Consider the following 19987-nt stretch of genomic DNA (forward strand, 5'->3'; position numbering starts at 1 on the left):
CTGACGACCTTTGCATTCTGTAGGAGTGTTTGGTGTCCCGTCGCTGTATTCTCTATGAGTTACAGTTATCCAAAAGAAACGAGCAAAACTAAAATATGTGTGGTTCTTAAAACTTCTGTGCTCTCAACCACAGAGCTGGAAAGCCTGGGACCACTTGGGAGTGAGCAGAGAGAGTTTGGGGTGGTGGACCCCAGACCAGGGTTTTCCTTCTGGCCACGTGATTTCTGGCGTCTGCAGGCAGCCTGCTGCGGGTTTCTTGAACGTAGCTGCTTGCTATTCAACTCATCCTCTCCCAGTACCAGTCCACAGGTCAGGAAACTGGCTTATTTTCCTCTTAGTATGAGTTTCCAGCCCAAAGAACCACCTCATACTCAGGACTAGGAGGGAAAGTACGCTTGCTGTCTCTGAACATTTTCTAAGAATGCTTCTTGATAAATCTCTTTTTATATATGGCAGATCTTGAGAGACTCTTAGACATAACTGAATGCACATTTTTCAGAGTACTCTGCAGGACCTAAGTATATGTTATGAGAAAAAAAAAATTCCTGCTCAAAAAAGATCTGGAAAACCTTGGTATCTATGAATTAAACAAGATTGCTTGCTTAAAGGGTGACAGATCTGCACTCCTCTAATGTGCTCCAAAGTCTGCAAGAAGCCAGGAGCTGGGTGTGTGGCTCTCTCCCAGGAAACTTCTTCATGGCCCTCCTCCTGGAAATAACACTCCAGGGAGCGTGCCCTGGGAAATATCACCGAGCCCACCAGTCTCACTCACGGAAGGACAGAGGCCCTGAGCGACGACCCTGACCTTAGAGCAGCTGCAGTCCTAATTTGAAATCTGCATCTTCCCTCACCTCAGAGTGAGCCTCAAGTGCCCAACATGAGATGACCCTGCCGGCTCCATATGAGTAGGGGCTGTTTTTTGGGATGTCATTTTAGGGTGATCAAAATCTCTTATGCTTCAAATTTTCCTTTGTCTTTTTGCTGTGGTAAGAAAATTACATTTCAACATTTTTGTTTGATATCCTATTTCAAAATAATATAGATGTCATCTCTGCTCTAGACAGAGGTCTTTTACTTATTCTTAAATTCAGCCACTGGCACCCAGGCACAAAATTCCTTTACAAGAGCCTTTGTGAATCTAAGAAATAGAATCTCTTTGGACTGTCATTTGGTTTTGTTTAGTCATATCAAAGATCAGTGGTCGGGACGGGGTGGGAAACTTCTAGTAAGTAGATCTCAACCATGGGGTGCAGTTGTCCGAGTGGAGTTTGGTCTGAATCAGTAGTCTCTGCTACAAAGGCTTTCCCCATCCACCCCTCACTTCCAAGATGGCACCTTGGTGCACCATGCTCCAGAGGGCAGGAGCACTGTGTCCTCACTTGGCAGAAGGCAGACGAGCAAGAGACCAAATGCTGCTCAAAGCCTCTTTCCTAAGGACCTCGATCCCATTCATGAAAGAGGAGCTGTCCTGACCTCATCTCCTCGAAGTCTCCACCACTTAGGACTGCCCCCTGGTAACACCTGAGTTTTAAGGGGACTCATTCAAGACATAGCAGACAGTGAAGCCATCTTACACATGACTTGTTTATTCTCTCTCTAACCTTCCTCCTCAAATTATTTTCCAAATCTCTCTGACACTGACATTATATTGAGGGGAGCTCATTTGTGGGGAGTTCTTCTGGAAGGTCAAAGATCCATAAGCCTCATAGTCTTCCTGGAAGTTTGTGCCATTAGTCACGTGCATACCAATCATATTTTATCCAGAAACTTTTTCTGATTATTTTTTAAAAAATATTTCCATATCTTCAGAAAAATATGCATATATGACCTGGACAAAAGTTCAGGGTTATATTAAATCTGCTCTTTCACCTTTTCATTCAGGAAGACATTTCCAAGATCACCTTCTGATTGGCATCCAGTCTGCTGAGTTACAGGTCTGCCATCTTCTTCTCTCCCATTTTCACTGTTTGAATTTGTCATTATTATTATTTTTTAGTTGTAGATGGACACAACACCTTTATTTTATTTATTATTTTTATGCAGTGCTAAGGATCGAACCCAGCGCCTCCCACGTGCTAGGCGAGCACTCTGCCTCTGAGCCACACCGCAGCCCCACTGTTTTACTTTGAGTTGCTCTCCTAGCACCCCCCTTCTTTTTCTTTGTCTCCAGACCCTGATTTCCCTTTTCTAGAATTCCTTCCCCAGGCATCTAGACCTGCAGCCACTTGGAAGCCATGTGAGCCCATGCAGTCCCAGTTCAAGGATTAGAGAAGAAATCACTGGCAAAATTCTGTTTACGAAGGACAGAGAAGCTCCTTTATTTAATTGATGATCAGCATACGACATTTTCTTGTGATAAAAATTTTAACATAGTACAATATAAACTAATTGCATTAAGCTAAGAAGTTTTAAAATGTATCAAATGGTAAATAGGTCACGTGTACACAGTGCATTTGTAGACTCAGGTAAATTTTTATTATATAACTTCTCGATTTGGATCAGTGATTCCTATCTGGGGTGAATTTACGCCTCAGAGGACGTTTCATAATGTCTCCATGTATTTCAAATCGTCACACGGGGTGGGGGCGGGGGGATGGTTCTGGCATCTAGTAGGCAGAGACCTGGGATATTGCTGCGCATCCCGTGAAGCACAGGAACAGCTTCCTACAACACACAATCATCCACCCAAAATGTCAACAGGACAGCTGTTGAGAAAGTTCACTTTAGAAAATGAGAGCAGCCTGTAAGGTCTCCAGTTACAGGAGAACACAGCTAGTGAATTACCTTTGCAAAGTGTGCTCATCAATGAACAGACAGCAGGGAAGCCAGGCTTGCCTGCGAAACACTTGAAACACTTGACTCTTACTGTTAAATGAGGAGTAATTGAAAAGTCGGAGGTTGTATTTTAAATTGCAAAGATTAACAGGAACAAAGTGATCTTTCCTTTCTTTTCTTTGTAGGCATTTTTTCTTACGCAATCTTTGCTCTTCACCACTTCCCACTTTCTTCAGGATGAAGGGGCCTGGCCTTTTGTCCACGACTCATTTGTTCTTAGACACCATTTTTTTTTTTTTTTTTTTTTTTTTTAACTTCAAAGTGGTTTTGAAGCCTCCCACCTCAAGCCAGTGGTACTGGCAGGGCTCTGCCCAGCCTCTAGGTAATCCAGGGAACAGACAGCAGATGGGCCTTTAAAGCCTTAAATCCCAGGTTGTGAAGTCCCTCCAAATGAATGTTTTCCTCGTGGTGGGAAAATGTCTTATTTAAGATGTTTCTAATAAGCTGTCAGTGTGGAAGGAGAGCAGCTCAATGCTGGGCCAGGCCGCTGGCGTGGCCCACGGCTCCCTCTGCTTTTTATCGCTCACGCAGGACTTTCCCACACTCAATATTTTACGTGTGTGCTGCAAACCTTCAAGAGAGGCAATTCTTGGAAACAACACGATATCCTGAGCCTGTTCCAGCTATTAAGTCGTGGCAGCATGAGTGGAATGAACACAACCAAAACAGTTTATACGGGACGTGCTTCTCGGGGGACGCTTCAGCCCTACTCCCTGTGGTTGAATCCGGTTTATCCCCGAGGCCGACGCTTCAGCCATTGTCCACACGGACATAAATATCTCCGTGATGACAGAACTTCTATTTCCTCCAGGTTTAAGTTGCATGTGAGCGAGTATCTGAAACCTACTCCACCATAAATAACGCCACAAGAAAAGTGGGAAGGCTCAGGCCAGGCAGGACCTGGGCTCCTGGAGGCCTTCAGCCCTTCCTGAGGGTGGCGCACCCTGCTCCCCGGGGCCTCTGTAGGGCTTCCCTTCCTGTCTGCAGCCCTGCACAGCCTCGGGAATGTGCAGGGGTGCCCCGCACACACAGCTGCCTGCCCAGCTACCCCTCAACCTTCCTCTGCCTGCAAACTCCTCAGCAGAGTTTGTGAGATGGAAACTGGCTCTTCCCCCGGAGGCCGGAACGTCTGAGCCCTGAGACCTCTTCAATCTGCTGGAATTCCATTGACTCGTTACAGAATCTTGCAACAGCCACCTGCCCTGGTAACAGTGCAGTCTGGGGTGCCAACAGGGTGGATGGGGAAGAGGTGTGAGGATCACTAGGCCCTGGAGCTTTCCACTGAGAGCCGACCAAGGCGGCCTCCAGGGACGGGAGAGCATGGTTATTGTGTGAAATGTTTTCTTACATGAGAAAGGCCAGGGGAGGAAATGACAAAGAGAAAACAGAAAAGCCTTAACTCTGAATCAAGGCGAAGTTATACAACCGCATCCACCCAACAAAATGCCCAGCTAACAGATTGTCCCTATACACTGTTATAAGCAGTCGTAAGTAATAGAAATTCTTTATCCAATTGGATTAGTTTTGATAATTAACTAATAAAAATCCATCCTGTGTAACCATTAAAAAAAGACATATCTGAAAATTTTACTTTTCACTGCACCTCTCTTTTGAGGTAGAAGAGGTTTTTCTTTCCTAAGTAAAGAATTCTGTGTCATACTTCTTGAATAAAAATAATAAAATGCCAACTATTGATCCTGCTGCCATGGGTCCTGCGACTTCCAAGTAATGGTTGAGTCCTGTGCCAGCCAGCCTCCACGATGTACCCAGCCCTCACCCACTCCTCACCCTTTGTCTCTACCCCTGTAGTCCCAGAAGAACGCACCTCCCGCCTAGCCCTGTGGCCTTCACCTCTGCCCCTTCTCCTCCACCACAGACCGAGGACTCTCCACAAGGTGGGCAGGTCTGGCCATGCACTCAAGCTTTCTGAGGGCTCGCAGTGCTGTGGAATCATACGGAGATCCCTCCCTGGGTGGGTCTCCCCCTGTGTGGCCAGGTCTCCCCAGTGGCTCTGCCCCAAGCTCCTCCCACTCTCCCCTCTGTTCTCCAGTCAGCTCACCTCCTGGGGTTTCTGAGAGGCCTATTGGTCCTGGGCCCCTGGGCCTGGCCTGGAGAGCTCTTCCCCCATGTCCCCTCTGCCTTGAGAGCTGGCAAGATGACCCCTCAGCCTTCCCAGCTGGGCCGCATCTCCACAGCCAGTCTCCAGGGCCCGCACCGACTCGCATCACCACCAGTGGGTCGTCCTCCTACAAGGGCTGGTTGTCTTGCCCGCTGGAGGGAGGGTCGGAATCTGGAGACTTCGAGGCCACCCTCAGGACTTACTCCCTCACCAAACCAAAGTGCGCAATAAATGTCTGTTGAATGAACGACGCTCTGAATGAAGAGCTCATCATCTGTCTCCTAAAGCACAGCCAGAACTCAGACGCGGCAGGGGAGCCACCCCGACGGCCCAGGGACGTTCCTCTAGATGTTTATTACCCCTTTCAATTTTCAATGGCCGTCTTGGCCGTACTTGCTGTCCAACAATTTTACCATGGTTCCCACTCACACTTTGGGGCACAGAGAGACTGACTGGTGGGTCTCCCTCAGGTGGAAGCAACCACCCCACGGGAGGCCAAGCAGAGGGAGCAGGGCAGCCACAGGGCCCCTTCCCAGCACCATGGACGATCCGTTCCCCAGGTAAATCTGCATACACCACAGAGGGATGAGGTCACACAGGAACGTCTAGATGCTCCTTATCCTTTAAAAACAAACGTTTTTGTAACTACATAGGATGGTGAGATTCACTGTGATATGTCCACACACACGTAACAATCTGGTCCACCACGCTCCCCAGCACCTTATGTGACCATGCGATGACCAACTGTGTTTCGTTTTTGTTTTAGGCTTTCCACATTTTTTCCCATGAAGAATCTCATTAGGAAAAATTAATATGACTTTTTTCTAGTCTATAAATTTCAAAAACACACTTGCCTTCAAATGCCCAAAGATAAATTGTTAACATTACCCTTTTATTAATTTGAGGGGGTCCCGGGGGTTGAACCCAGGGGCACCCAACCAGCCCTTTTTTATGTTTCTTTTAGAGACAGGCTCTTGCTAAGTTGCTAGGCTGGCTTTGAACTTGCTATCCTCCTGCCTCAGCCTCCTGAGCTGCTGGAATCACAGGCACCTGGCACCTTCTCACTCGTTAATGTTAAGTAGAAAATCAACAGATCGAGACTGGAAATTTGCTGTGTGTGTGTGTGTGTGTGTGTGTGTGTGTGTGTGTGTGTGTAATAGGAACAAACAGGTCATGGAGGAAAATTGATAGTCCTCACATTCACACATACCTAAGCCATATTATTGATAAGAATATTGATAAGAAATAGTAAAGGTGAAGGGAAGAAAAAAAAAAAAAACCACACAAGTAGAAGAAAAGACAAGGGTCTGATAAGTGAAAAACAAAGAAATGTCCTGCTAAGTCAACAGAAGGCCCAATCCCGGGGGCTCTGAGCGAAGCTGCCGCAGGAGAGGCCTGTGCCTGGGGCCCCGAGACGGAACCTGAAGGAGCCCTGGGGGTGAGCAAGCCGGCGGGAGTCGTAGCGGCTGCTGGAATCCCTTCCCAGTGGGCCTGGCTGTACGGGGCTTGCAGTGACGGCTTGAGGGGTCGCTACAGTTTCTATAACTCCTCACTCCAGATGCCCTCGGGTAGATCAAGACAGGAAGGTTCCCGCCAAAGCTGTGATTGCTGCCTGTTGCTTCTGGACTGAAGCTGTGCTTCTGAAGGTCGCAGGGACAGTGCCCAGCAACAGACCCGAGTGCACACACTGAGCTCCCCAGACAGCAGAGATGACGGTGCACGCTCCGACAGGAGTCCTCTATGACCATGACAGACGCTGTGCATCAGAAGCAGCAGCCTGTGTTCTGGGGACTCCGCGAACGCCGCCCCTCTGAACAAAACCCCACGCTCGGTGCATCACCTCATGTCAGGAACACTTAATTCCTTCACAAAGATTTACTGTAGCCTTCTGACTATCCCCACCGGGAACTTACTCTGCGTATGGGGAGGTCACTTACTATTTTACCATTTTATGTGTGCCTCTTCTAGCAAGCTGATGAATTAGGCATCACTATTTCCCATTTTGTCTACAAAGAAACAGAAGCTTAGAGATTTTAAGTGACTAGTTCCAAGATCCAGACAAGGGGAAAGTGGACAGAGGGTCAGACCTAGGAAGCCTTGATCTGGAGCTCCCGCCCCCAAGCCAGGCCGTGTAACCCTGCCATGTTCTGCTACTTAAGAGTGAGCTGTGGAATTAAGCTGCCGGTTCATACATTGGACTAGACTTTTACTGTGCAAACTGGAAAAGCTGCTCAACCCTTCTGTTATGGTTTGAATATGGGGTATTTCCAAAAAATTCCCATGTTGATGGAGGAATATTCAAAGGTGAAATGGTTAGATGAGAACCTGACTGGTCCATCCTAGTTTGTAGACGGGTGGGTGTGGCTGGAGGAGGTGGGTCACTGAGGGCTGCCCTGGAAGGGTGCATCTGCCCTGCACCCCTTCCTCTCTCTCCTTCCCTCTGCTTCCTGGCTGCCCTGAGTGGAGCAGCTGTCCTCCACCATCCCTTCCGCCATGACATTCTGCCTCACCTGGGGCCCAGATCAATGGACTTGGCTGACCACGGACCAACCCTTGAAACCATGAACCGAAATACAATATTCCCTCCTCTCAGTTGTTCTTGTCAGAAATTTTGGTCACAATGATGCAAAGTTATCACACCTTCTGAACTTCGTTCCCCCAAACCTAAAATCAGACCTAAAATACACTTTGCTTTATAGTTTTATAGCCAGGGAAGTGCTCAGAAGGGTCACTGACTAGCTAGCATTCACTGAGCTTTGCCTATCACACACTTCCTAAGCCTAAAATGGCATGAAAGTGTGCTCCTCCGTCACATCCGACTCTGCCGCCAGCCATTCTCCTCACGGGTCCACTTCACTCAAGACATTCCAGCCCTCTTCAGCCCTTTTTATCTGAAGCCATGAGAAAGACTTCTTTTTCTATTTTTATTTAATAATGCTGAAGATGGTTAACCATTGTTTGAATGGCTCCATTACAAATCATGTCAGAAAGGCTATTTAATTCAAGTCCATTAAAATGATTTCCTGTAGGTTCTCTTGATAAATGGTTACAGAAAACACACAGATTCCTGCTCCCTGTGTTAACTAAGAAGCAAATGTACAATGACGGCTGCTGCCTTTTTGAGTTAATTAGATAGTAGTCCATCTCCTCATGTGAGTCTCGGAATAGAACAGCTATCTGGTTGAATAAAACTTCCATCGCACAGGGATTTCGACGTGCACTACCACGCCACCTGGGCACCCCCTCTCCCACATCCCCTAGGATGCTCCTGCCTGGAATTCCTATCAGCTTCAGTGTCCTTGGAACTGAAGTACCTGGCTCTTTTTCCTTAAAGTTCCTGACTTAGACTGTGTGGGGAATAATGTGTGACTTGAAGTTGATTTTTAAACACATCTATTTAATAGGAAGAAGTGATAGAAAAAATTGGATGACTTTATGCTTATCATCTATCTTTAGTAGAGAATTTTTGAAAATCACCTTTACTCACCTCTAGGCTGTTCAACAGAAAGCAGTAATGCGGCCTTCGCTGTATGCCGCCTTCCTTCAATGCCTTTGAAGCCAGGAAACAGACCTCCATGATTCTTCTTTGGTTGTAAAATCACACAGAGGCTCCTGAGCACTTTATTATTATTTTATAGCTTTTTGACTCTCTCGTTAATTATTTTCTTGGAATGACTCCTGTCTATAATTATAACATTAGAAGCACCCATTTTGCTCAGTGAGGCCATGAAATCATCATTTTTTCTATCTTTTTTTTAAGCATCCTTCTAAATCATTTCCTTTACCTTTCCTCACTCCAACTTTTGGACCATTATGTAATATTGAAGGTTTAAAATTTCCCTTCATTTATTCTATGTAAGTATAATAAATTTAATTTTTTCTATTACAGCCATTATTTAATCTTTTTTTTTTTCTTTTCTGGTACTAGGGATTTAACCCACAGGTGCATTACCACAAAGCCACATCCCCAGCCCTATTTTGTATTTTATTTAGAGACAGGGTCTCACTGATTTACTTAGCACCTCACTTTTGCTGAGGCTGGCTTTGAACTCGCCATCCTCCTACCTCAGCCTCCCGAGAGACTCATTATTTTTAAAGGCAATATTTAGAGGGGTAAATGTTAAACTTACAAGTAAAACTTCATTTGAAACTGTATGTTTTATTATGCAGTAATATTTCAATTCATCTTTAATGTGTAAAAACAAACCAAAACTGTAGATAAAATATATTTTAGTTTATTTTTTATATTAGTATATAAGCTTTAATGAAGTGTGAATGGTTTAACTGAATTTTGTAAAAATCTGTCCCATGATTTTCTCTCTGCTGCATTGACAAGTGGCTTGGGGAAGTCAATTTTATCAGAGAGTGTGATTGTCAGCTTTAAATTTCTATCAACCTCTTGCATGCTATGTTGTCCACTAAAATCTAAAGAAAAAACTTCGGGATTTTTTGCTCAGGGAAATAATGCACATGGAGCAATAAAGAGAACAAAAAGATTATGAGAAATTTCAAGGACAAGTCATGTTTTAATGCGAAAGTCCCAAGAAGTCTCGGCCGACCGGTCCTGGAGCATCTGGTCTTGGCCAATGTGCTCGAGTGCCTGCCCCTACCTCTCCGACTCTTGATTCTCTACACAGGTTGGTAGGGCACAGAGAATACATAGTGCCTTTGGCTTTCTTTGAGGAAAAGGCCTCTCGCCAGGCACGTTGGACTGGAAGGCCAGATCCAAGTGCAGACGGCCTCCTCACCCAGAGGTGCGGCCTGCTCAGAAGACACTTGGGAATCAGGAGCATGGCCCTTGCAGAGAAGAGTCCAGCTCCTCTGTCATGCAGTCTAATCACCCACTTCGCCCATCATGGCGCGTGACAAAGGGACATGTCTAGCCAGGACTGCTGCAGAGGAAGGTCCCCAGGAGGAGCAGTGGCACCAGAGGCAGCTTGGGGTGTTCTCCCAGCAGACGGTCAGTCTTCCAAGATGCATCTCTGCAGGACTTCAGCAGCTTCCAGGAAGGCAGACCTCGGAGGCAGGCAGCAAAGCCCAGACGGCCTCCTGCCCCTGAACAAGGAGAGCAGGCTCTACCTACTCAGCCCTTCCCCTCGCGTGTGGAGCCTGCGGAAGGGAAACGAGTCATTATTTCTGACCACCCGTGTGTGCCAACTCTCTTATTCAGCTGCCTGCTCCCACATCCACATCCCACAGTCCTTTCCAACAGCAATGGTGTCAGCCTGTTCTGTATCCTTTCCCAGAGTCCTTACGGGCCAAGCTTCAATTCCCCTTTTGAATTCCCAACTCTCCGTCATCAGGACCATTTCCGGGCAATGGCTAGGGTTTGCTGATCCAGCTCCCTCGGCCTTTATTTCTCCACTTGCTAAATTGTCTATTTTTTTCACAGTGGTCTCTGCAGCAGGGCTCACACTTGTTTGATGGATTCGTACCCCTAACCCCAATCACATAAATAATAATTCGTGCCGAAGAAAAGCAAAAATGGTTTGCTATTTTAGACTCAGCCCTTGGACTCTACATAAATGGGCTCAGGAGCAGTCCTCTAGGTTATAAAACGTTGTTTTGAGGAATTACACTGTTGGGAGATTGAGTTCAGAGTCTACTCGTCATTTTCCATCTTTTCCCAGGGATACTTGGCGACGAGGCAGGGACACTGTGGAATGGTCTCACTTGGACCTGGAGAGTGCACATCACAGAATCACCCATCCTTTGCTGCAGAGCAAGAGCGAACTGCCTGGGCACCTGGGAGGAAGAGACAGAGTCCTGGACACCAGGGGACATTGGCCTTGAGAGGAGGAAGGCGCAGGCCCCACCCCGCCCTCTCTGGGAAGCCCTTGGGGACCTCCAGGGCTCAGGGTTTCTGTGGTCTGTCCAGGAACTTTCCTGTGGCTGTTTCTCAATACCATGGGTCAGGGCTGGGGTGTTAATTTCCATTTCCAACCCCACAAAGAAAGAATAAACGTGACAGGCTAACAGTGCATATGATCTGTTTCTGTGACCAAGATGTGTGATTATGAGTGTTCATGTCAGCAAAGCATAAAAAATTAATTGTATTGTTTTTAATTTTCATATTCAAATAAAGCATAATTTTAAATAATGTTGGTAGAGAGTAAAAGCAAGGTAAATTGCACTTTTATTTGATTTCTGCTAAATAGAAGTGCGTATGAGTGTGTGTGTGTGTGTGTGTGTGTGTGTGTGATAATGTAATGTAGTACTTGCCGTTCACGTGAGAGGATGCTGAAGGAAGTTTTGAAATCCCTTTCCCAGGAGACCTTTAGTGGTCCTTGGACTGCATCTGCTAAGAGATTTTTTTTTTTTTTTTAATGACAAATTCTGCCTTTAGGCAGGGAAATGGATTGTGAAGACATTTTGTGGAATTTTATATCCCCAAACCTTGTGTAATTGAGCTCAAGCATTGAAAGGAACAGAATCTGATAGCTGGTCTCTTTGGGCTGGAGGTCCAGCCTCAGACCGGGTTTCTTGGGCAGTGTGGCGCTGCTGCGGACAGATGGGCGCCTCCTGGCATTCTTGCTGCAGAACTCCGTCTTGGGGTGGGTTGGCATCGACTTTCTGAAGCTCATCTTCTACCTTTCTGGGGCCTGTGGGTCTTATGTTAGATACTAGATTTCAAGGAGAGCGTCATGGAGTTGAGGTCTATAGTTTTAGACATCATGAGGGTGTTAAAAAATAAACAGAAGACTCCGTTCCGAGGAAGCGACCGTCTCCCGTGGAAGACACAGCCAGCACTCACGCAGAAGACCTAGGAGTGCGTCCATGCTCTGCGTCCCCAGCTCCAAGGCACACCACAGGGGTCAGGTTGGCCACAGCCCGTCAGGTTGAAAAGAAGCAAAGGACCTGCGTCGAGGGTAGAAAGAACCCCGCTTCCAAGTAGGGTCGAGGAGGAAGAGCAAAGTCAACACTCAGAACCCACAGGACTGTAACAAAGAGCTGGCGAATTTTCTGGAGGGAAGCAAGAAAGCACATTAGAGTCAAACCCAAGCTGCTGATTTCCATGCGCACCCAGCGGAGGAGCGTGCAGGCTCTGTCAGCAGAGCACGGAGATCAACCGCAGGGATGAGAGGCTGGATGTGACTCTGGAGAAGCAGCACTGAAGAGACAGGGAAGGGGCGAGGACGCCACCGTGCAGGGATCCGCTTTAACGCCAAGAGGAAAAGGAAAGGACGGGCGGAGTGCTGCAGAAAGCAGGCGGAGCGGGGTGCATTTAGAGAAAGCCAGACGGCGGCGCCATCAGGAGCCTGGACACTAAGGCGGAAGACGCTCTGAGGTGACCAGCACTTGAGGAGTTCGGATCCGGGGGACCCTTGTGTGGCGCCAGAGCCTGACCTCAGCGTTTTGGAGCGGTGAGGTCTGTGGTGTGGGCGTGACCCGGAAACACCTGGAGCAGAAGCGAGGAGTCCTAAGTGATCTGGGACCCGCCCAAGAATTGCACGGTCGTCGGAAAACTGATTTTTATACTTGAATTTCTTACTATTCCAACAAGTTCATTTAGGATTTTAGCATTTAAATATCTGTCTTACCGGACAGATATTATGGACTTTTTTTTTTTTTTTTTTTTCATTGAAAGCTGATTACTTGGCCAGGTATTTATTCTATCATCACAGAAATCATTGCAATGATAATTCCTTCAATCTATGATATTTTGCAAAATAAAAATAAATTAAACTTTTGTTTTATAGTGAACGTATTAAGGCACATAAAATGTTATTAGGAGAAAATTCACCAATTCTTAAGAAATTTAGTTTCTTACATTGATTTTCTTTTCTTTATTGAATTGTAAACTGGGACCAACCCCATGACACAGTCATGTATATATAGTTTTAGGAACAAAGGTATTCTTCAGACACTGGTCATTCAATTCAAGCTTATATTGAAAATATCCACGGGACAGTTGCATTATATAAATAAACGTTTTATTGTGTGTGTATATGTGAGACACTATATCTCTCAAAAATCCATGTCTCAGAGTCTTGAAGGACACGTCAGAACCTTCCAGAGGGAATGCTAGTTAGTGATCGGCATGTGGACCACATGGGATTAATGCACTGCACCAGGCAGAATTCCCCAAATGTTTGGATTCTTCTGCAAAAGTCCAAGGAATTTTTGACATCCACTTTTTGCAGTTTAGGTTTTACTCAAAGCATCTGGGCAAATGAAGGAGAAGCACTTCCATGACTTGAGCTCACGACTGAACTCAGACCCTGACAAAAGCACATGTGTACTGATAACCAGGGATCAGCTGAAATCACCTTCTGTCCTACTTGATCTGGTTCCTTGAGAATCTGTTCTAACACACATTCTTCAGGTGTGTGTGGATGCATACACTCTCTCCTCTCAGACGTGACTTTGTAACTGGCCTTCGGGGCTGACTACAGTTACAAACCTAGATGGATGGGGTGTTTCATGTTGGTCAGAGTTGCTGGAGGGAGTTTATGTGCCAAACTGGGTGCTAGATTTCAATGGGGAATTCCAGAGTGTCCAAGGCCAAGTAATGAAGCAAAGACTTCAGTTACTGTGGCAAGGAAGGAAAGCGTTTGAGACCCAAACATGTGACTCTGAGAGCCATCTGGCGGTGGCCCCTAGGTGACCAGGCTCCTGAGCCCATGCCAGTGGATCATCTCATGGATCTGGCCTGCTCTGCAGAGACCCAAGCCTGTGCTTCTCCCAGTTTGTTCTGGCTCTGCTCACACATCACGCTGTCCCTGAGACTGTCCACCACTGCCTGCCCACCTCATGGGTGGGCTCCTGCTGTGCTCCTTGGTTCTGAGGCGATGGCTGCCTCTTCCCTCCTGCTATAACAGAGCTCAGTGAAAGCAGAGGTCTGAACACCATGGAGGACAGACCCAGAGCAGGGCCGGCTCTCCGATGGTCTCCCCATGGCACACGATACAAGAGGACACTAAAAACTCACTAACCCAGGTTGAAAGTATTTTGATGCAATAATTGAAAAAATGCAAAAAAAATCCCTGATGAAAAAGTGCTGAAGTTTTAAGCAATGACAGTATCAGTAGTCACACCTCACTGAGCCACATGGGAGACTGAGGCAAGACGAAAGTCAGCAGCACCCATCCGGTGGTGGGGATTTTCAAAACATGCCTTCTGGGTCTAGGAAAGGGCAAGGTGGCCCACCGTAATATCCTGCCACTAGAAACTTGGAGCAGGACATTTGCATAATGGCTTTGGGGTTTGGAAGGAGTGTCTACATGATTTGGACATGTTTTCCAGATCATTTACTCGTCACCACCAGTGTTGCTGACTTAGTCAAGCTCAGAAAAAGAGAAGTTTGCTCACCTGGCTGCTCATGCTACTTACATCTTGGAGAATTAGCGGCACTAGTGGATCCATTAGCGGTCCAGACCCTGAGAGGAGAAGAGTGACGGAAGCTCTGGGCATTTGGAGCAAAGCTACAAACATTGTGGCAAACGATATTCCTCTCTCTCTCTCTCTCTCTCCCTCTCTCTTTCTGTCTCTCTCTTTCCCCACTTTAGAGGCTGAAATGCCACAAACAGCTTTCCTAGCTTTCCACACAGCCAGGATGCACACATACAAATCATGAACTGTCAATCACACCTCTTCCCTGTGGACTTTTGCTCTGAATCTAATGACTGGAAGAAGCAGGTGCCATGCGCAGCATTCTTCAGTGTCCAGGGCCAGTGGTGGCTCTGCGGACAGCAGGGTCGGGATGGAGCCGTGGGGCTCCCCTGGACATTCTGCAACATTGTAATGTACAGTCGGATTCCCTGGCATTCCCAGAAGTGAGTGAACTAGCCCATGTACTCTCTTTTCTATTTTTCTAATGAAGTCACCAAGAGATCATTTCTGTTTCTGACAGTCTTCACTTACACAACAACATATGGATCCTACCAAGGAAGACTAGTTATCAGTTTTAATCTTCAGGATAGCAGTTTGGCCTACTAAGAGAAGGGCTATTTAATTTAGTTTTTCCTTTACAGAAAGCTGCTCAGTTATCTCTTAATTTGCCTTCCCTTCGACCGCCCAGTGACCTGCACATGTCGTGGCAGGAGTTGTATACAGTTAGCTGAATCACAATGAACATGACCCACTCCATTCAGTAGCTCACCCATTGTAAGGCATCCTAAATCCTTAACTCACAAACAAATAAAGAAGAGTGGGTGCTCGGGTGGCGTTACCTTGGGAGCCATGGACACAGCGCTAGGACAGCAGCCCTGGGCAGCCGGGCACGTGTGAAATGAAGGGGACAAAGGCCATGCTGTCAAGGGCAGTCGGGATCCATGAAGCTTCAGAAGCCGCAGCCTGTCTGCGAGCCTGGGAGTTGGACCGCTGTTCGCTGTGGCTTGGCAGGGATGTGGAAACCCTGCGTGTCCAGCATCAACTTGAGGCCACCGTCCCTGCTCCGTCACAGACATCAGTCCTTTCCTCCTGCCTGCCTCCAGCAGATCTCTGGGTGCCTAAATCTGCCTGGTCTGGCTTCCCAAGGACGAGGCGATTAAAAGGGACAGAAAGAAGGGGGAACAAAGGGAGCCTGGGGGTGAGGAGGCGGGGGTGAGGAGGCAGGAGTGAGCTCCCAGTGGGCTGCGACTCTGGTGTCTGTTCATTATCACACACTTCGCAAGGAGCAGGAGGTGGTTTGAGGACAGTGCCAGAATCTTAGTGAAGACAGGCTGTACTGATTTGTTTGCTGCTTGACGCCATGTTTAGCCCTGGGTTCGACTAGCAACAAGGCTGCAGATCGAATGCATCGGCAGACAGGCTGCCGGTGGAGAGCTTCACGCAGCTTGCAAATGTGTCCCCTCTGCAACGTCCTGTCCCCTTCCTAGGGATGAAACTCCAAGGTCCTAGAATGAACACCAGAGAGAAGTGCTCTTCACCAAGGTTGTTAATGCAACCAACAGCTTAACGGGCTCCGAGCCCTGGATAAGTCGTGTCCCTCCCACCACGGGAAAGCCCTGGGCAGGCTGTTTAGATCCACAGACTACACACAAGTGAGATCACAGGAGCAACCGGCCTGGTAAGTGAACCTTCTTGGAAACTCGACCCACAAGCCGTAGGCCTGGGGTACCTCCTGTCTGACTCCAGCAGGAAACACTTTCCCCTCCACCTAGCAATGGCCAGCGTCAATACGTGGTGGCACTTCTGGTCATGTTTTGCAATCTCCACGTCACCTATCCCCCGGTCATTGACACCCTCAGGCCAACACCGCACATGGTGATCAGCACTGGAATTCAGCGCTGGCCCCAGACCTGGGAGAGCTCCTTCCACATCCGCTCGCCCTTGCCAAGGCGATCAGATGAACTCTGCTCTCAGCTTGCCAAGCCAGCCCGCCTGGTACCCCCTCCTGCCTCGGGAGGGGAATCCAGACTTTCACATCGGCTCACATTGTTTTTCTCTCCTCAGTGTGATCTTGGGACTCTGGCCAAGGGGATGATGGCTGTCGTCTGACGATGCCGGGAAGGCTTTAATAAGCTGACATTTCCTGTTGCCGAGCTGCCATGTCCGAAAGCCAAACCAAACAGTGCTTGGGCCCTTTGGATCCCAGACTCTGTTTCTGTCTCTCTTCCTTCTCTTGATCCAGTCCCAGATCTGCCCACCCTGTTCTGCAATGCAGCCTGGGTAGCTGTGCAGGGCTGGGGTCGGTGGGAGGGTTGCTTCCAGTCGGACTGAACTTCCGAGCCACCCTTGAGAACAGGGCTGGAGGGAGGGGGCCCGCTGGCGCTGCCTTGGGACACAGAGGGAAAGGGTGCTGGACGCGTTGCCTGGGGCTGGAGGCAGCTCAGGAGGCTGCCCACCCGTTCCTTCCAGAGCTCGAGTTGCTGTTAACTGAAACATAGGACTGAAAATAGCAGTCAAGACAGTGAAAGCTGGACGTTGGGACCTAGGGGGAGGGGCCGGCTTACCTGCCCACACTCTTCACAGTGCTCCTTCCTGCCTCCAGGTGTGACCAGGTCCTCAGACTCCTACATGAGCACCTTCTAGCAGAATTTCAGAGTTCAACTTTGTTCCTTAAAAGTGGGGTCAAGGTGGCTGGCAAAGCAGCTGTGCAGGCCGGCAGGCTCTGCCCCTCTGGGCAGGTGGATGGCTCCTCTCATGGGTGGCAGGCCCGGCCCCAGACCACGGGGCAGCTGCACAGTGGCACTCCAAGGCAGGCCCGCCCACCACCTCAGGAACATGCTCTGGTGTGTGGGCTGGACCGGGTATGGGAAAAACGGGAGGATCGGGAAGCGTGTCCTTGAAGGTGTGCAGGGCACCAGGCCCACTGTGACATCTTAGCTCTGTGTCACCCCAAAATTCAAGCAACCATTTATTCTTTTCCCTCCATGCTTTTCACCAAGATATCCCTCGGAAGACATGCTTAGACTCTTCGACGTTCCTTCTTCTCTTGCCTCTTTCTTCTCCTGAGTTTTCCAGGGGCCGGAACTGCATTGACCCTCATTGCAATCAGAAGTCACACTCCTGAGACTCTCTGGAGGCTGGCCACTCTCCCAGGACTAGTCTACTCTTACCCCTTCCTCTGGCCCATCAGGAAATCTGGTTTTACTCAATGTGGCCGAGCCGACTCAGCACCCGGATTGCTCATGGGAAGATGCCGGACAGCACTCTCTGAACTAGGCTGGGCTGTGGTGGTCTTTGTTTTAATATATTGGTCTGGATGGAACAACAGGCCAAATGGTCAAAAGTCCAAGCAAGGAACATCAACAATAAGTGAAATAAGTTCCACATGAAACAGGCTGAACTGCCAACATCCGGGTTTGTGAGTAGGCAGTGGGCAGACAGCTCCAGCCAGGGATCCATATATGGGAAATATTCAGTGTGGACGGCTCAGAAGTTCTATCCACATGAGAGAAGCCTAATCCCCAGAGGAGGGAGCTGATAAGAACAGAGCTGACCACAGCTGCATGGGAACAAAGTCATGAAGAGGCCACAGATCTGGAAGGAGCTGGGACATTAACCAGGCAGCAGAGTCGAGCCAGAGGCCGAGGCCAAAGCCTCAGTGTCCAGGACTGACTGATTATTGAGCCTGGAAACTGCAGGGGCTCAGGACTGGATACTGGGCCATGGCCCTGAACTGACCATCAGGATGCACATGTGAGTAGGTGCGGGCACTTGGGTACTGGGAGTGCCCGCTGAGCGGCGGGATCGGGTCGTTAAGTGTCCCTCATTTCACATTCCCGGGTACACGTGGGCAGAGGAGCGAGGCAGGAGAAGTTCTGTTCTTTCTTTGATCTCATTTCCAATTGACTATGTCAATTATCTTATAAAAACAGAGAATGAAGAGAAACAAGAAAAACGAAACAGCGGTGGAGATTGGTATTTCAGAACAAGACGGCTGCACAGATAAATGCCACGGCGTCTCACACCCTGTGTAGCCCGAATTTCACTATCTCAAGTCACTCTTCACTACACAGGCAGCTGCCTTCTGACCAGTCCCTCGAGCCAGGAACTCACTCATGATTTCCCTTTCTCCCTTTCCTTAGTCACCACTGAGGTCCATTGATTTGGCTGTCTAGATTCCTCTGGAAAACCTTGCACCCCCGTCCACCTGCGGTGGCCTCAGCCTCCAGCCTCACTGGGCCTCCCACCAGTGCCTGCACTCGTCTCTGACTGAGCTGCCTTTTCTGCATCTCTGCCACGTCTGTGCCTCCATCTCAGTCCTAAGGCCTGGCATTGATTCTTTCTCCTTCTGAAGGTGTTTCGACCTTTTGGATAATTGCCTAATGGAAGTCACGAAGGAGCTGCCTGCAAGCTTCATTCATCAAGATGTCGTAGGTTGTTCGGGCTGAGCCAAACAAAGCTGTTAGATACAGAAAAGTTTTTGCCATAAATGAAGCACTGACTAATTGGGCTACATTAGGATTAAATACTTCCAATCACCAGAAAAGAGCGTTCAGAGAGTGTGTCCTTCGGCTGTGCAGGAGGAGGGGATATATTTCTCATATATCTGGCAACTCATATTTCTGGCAAAGGATGTACACTGGGAATCTGTGAAGTTCTCCTAAGACTCATCTGTGAGAGGCAGCCAACTAACAAATCAAAGGGGCAAAAGAGTGACCAGCATTGCCCAGCAGAGGCTATCTCAGTGGCCAGTGAGAGCATGAAAAGGAGCTCAGGTTAAGAACACAGGAAGGATGCCTCTCTACCTGCCGGCGAGGTACGATGACAGCTGCAGACTGCAAGACAGGACCTGGCGCAGGAAGACTGTCCAGCTCTTGGTGAGAGTGGGAACTGGTAGAACCCATTTCCGGCCACACCTAAGCTAATAGACGCAGGTCTCACGCCTCGGCAATCCACTCCAGGTGCACACGTGGTGGTGCAACAGAGTGGACAAACAAGCTGTGGACAGCTGCTCCACCACAAGAGTAAGACGCCAACGCTGCGCTCTGAGCACGGGCGAATCTCAAAACCCTGATCTCAGGAGGGAAGTCAGGTGCAAAAGTGTTGGTGCTGCATGGTTGCACAAGGTGCACTCGAAACCAGACCAATCAACCTGGCGGTCCGGGCAGATCAGCAGCCGTACTTCAAGTGAGGGGCATTGCAGTTGGAGGGCAGGAGGACCTTCCTCGGCTCGGGCCATGTTCTGCTGCTCTCGGTCACGGGAGGGTTCACTTTGTGCAAGGTGGGTGAGCATCACTCTGTTGACAGTCTACTTTCTGTCCGTGTAATTCCTTCAAGAAAAATCTTTAGAATACCAAAAGTGCTATACAGATTTAATGCAATTCCTGTTGCGGTTCTGATGACATTCTTCATAGAAATAGAAAAAGCAGTCATGAATTTGAAAAAAGAAGAGGCCTAGAATAGCCAAAGCAATCCTCAGCAAGAAAAGTGAAGCAGGAGGCATCAAAGTGCCAGACCTTGAACTGTACTACAGAGCTATAGAAACAAAAACGGCATGGTATTGGCAGCAAAACCGACATGAAGACCAATAAAACAGAATAGCAGACACAGAGACAAACCCACATAAACACCATAAACATGCATTAGAGAAAAGACAGCCTCTTCAACAAAATGGAGCTCGGAAAACTGGAAATCCATATG

The 19987-nt window shown here is 48.2% G+C and overlaps 1 long non-coding RNA gene across 1 annotated transcript; it reads right to left on the reverse strand.

Annotated features, from left to right (window-relative positions):
* Nucleotides 1–11668: 11668 nt before the first annotated feature.
* Nucleotides 11669–15246, reverse strand: LOC306669410. The gene is made up of 3 exons (XR_013766109.1): nucleotides 15127–15246; nucleotides 14288–14334; nucleotides 11669–12353 (listed from the first exon to the last, which is right to left on the reverse strand). It is a non-coding gene; the product is annotated as an uncharacterized lncRNA (long non-coding RNA).
* Nucleotides 15247–19987: the final 4741 nt, after the last annotated feature.

This window comes from Sciurus vulgaris (assembly GCF_902686455.1).
Source record: "Sciurus vulgaris genome assembly, chromosome: 9".
NCBI lineage: Eukaryota > Metazoa > Chordata > Mammalia > Rodentia > Sciuridae > Sciurus > Sciurus vulgaris.